We start from the raw sequence: 2167 nt of genomic DNA, 5'->3' as shown, positions 1-2167 counted from the left end.
AAAAGTCACTAATAGTGAGTCTTCACCTTATCATAAATTAAGGTCAATATACACATCTCTGACGCACACTTTTAGTGCCTCCACGCAACCAATCTGAGGGATTTTGCGACCGTAATCAGCATCTTGGAACTTATTGGACGGATTTAACACCAGATATCAAGGACATCTATAATGAAAACATGTTCTATATACTTGGAAGAATGGCGTGCGGAACTTCACTTCCTCCACAGCAAACCGAAACTGAACAACCCACTTTGACTGACGAGGAGATCACCCATTACTTGCCAATCTTCTAAGAAAATGTGAACCTGGACAAGGTTGAAAAAGACCTTGGGCGTGGAAAATTTGGCCCAGATCTTCCAACTGCCAACCAGAACAAGGGGATCAAGGAGATAGACAGGATAGATAATGATGTAAGTCTTTTTGTTGATTTCCACCAACTCAAAACCTTCCACGCACATATTTAAGTTTCTTTTGGTTCTCTTCCCCAGTTGCAAATTATCAACATCAGATATGGTGTTCAATACCACCTTATGGCTTGTTCCTGGAACCCACGGACCCGTAATGACAAGGCTCACTGGGAAAATGAAACATCATCATGTGATGATTGGCTTCATGTTTCTTCAAAAAAACATCTTCTTGAGGTATTTGCATGTGAGACCATCAAGGCGGAGAAACCAAAACCGGTGGAAAAGATTCCTCAATCAAGTGACCTCCTTAAGATGCGTCTGGCATCAACCCTGAATGGGCTTGTCAGTGAGTGTTTCTCACAGCCTCACCGTCTACCCCACAGTACTAATCTATTTTATTACAACATGATCCTTCAAGCCACTCATCTTCAGCCTCCCTTAAGCCTCCGAGACTGCCATCCAAAAACCGCAAACTCACATCTCACCATTGCTTCAAGGACTTTCTCTGGTGGAGTCCGCCTCAGGGTCGAACGCAGCCTGGCCAGCAGAATGACTGATGCAGTACTCCAGAAACCATTTGAGAAGATGACAATTGCCACCTACCAAATGTGGACCAATGACATAGCGGCTGGAAACTATAAGGTGGTCAAGTTGGTTGATCCTGCGGATCAAGAAGAAACAACCCAAACCCAAAACAACCAAGTGACACCTGCTTCTAATATCCAGTATGAAACAGCCCAACAAAATCTATCATCACACGCTGCTGATGGAGAGTCTTCTGATGATCAATCTGATGATGATGACTCTGCTTCTGATGACTCTTCTGAAGTTGACTTGCCTGACCTCTTTCCTTCTACTCAAACTCAATGACACAGTGACATTAATTTTTCATTTTTTATTATCCGTACTCTTCTCTTTGAAATAAAGTTCTTTGCCCTTGAAAAAAATAACAATGCGCACATACTACACACCACATCATCAACCACAATACCAACGTGTTTGAACACATAATAGTTACATACTACACACCAGTGCTTACACGTTGGACTGCATACACACTTATACACCAAGTGTATACGTGTATCCACACAGTGTATACACGTATACACTTGGTGTATACACAGATACACACACCTACACACTGCTACACAGTGTATACACACAGTGTATACACATAGTGTATACAAACAGTGTATACACAGTCTATACACGTATACACTGTCTATACACATGTGTAAACACTGTGTGTATACACTGTGTATACGCCCGACACACACGTTTCAACACACGGCGTACACACTACACAAATGTTTATACACAGAGGATAGACGGTTACACAGTGTATACACACTACACCTCTGTTTAAACACAGTATATGTACACTACACACCTGTTTAAACACAGTGTATACATACTACACACCTGTTTAAACACAGTCTATACACAACACACATGCGTAAACACAGTCTATGTTACATACAAGGTACACGTCTGTGTACTTGACACGACACTGCAAATTCAGACCAATACAAACTATTTTACACACACATTACACATATTACATCCATGTCACTAATCAATCTAAAGAAATGGATGTGCTATCAGATGCATTATCAGATTCTGGATGGTCATCATTGTCATCAACATCAGGCAAATCCAAGTCCAACTCTCCATCATCTACTGGCCCGTCCAAATATTCATCCACTGCAACCAAAGCTTGACCTACATACCCCTCCCAAGAGGCTATACTCCGGCTG

Source organism: Melampsora larici-populina (genome assembly GCF_000204055.1).
Source record: "Melampsora larici-populina 98AG31 unplaced genomic scaffold MELLAscaffold_26, whole genome shotgun sequence".
Lineage (NCBI taxonomy): Eukaryota > Fungi > Basidiomycota > Pucciniomycetes > Pucciniales > Melampsoraceae > Melampsora > Melampsora laricis-populina.
The sequence above is the reverse complement of the archived record's forward strand: the minus strand, read 5'-3'. Positions refer to the sequence as shown.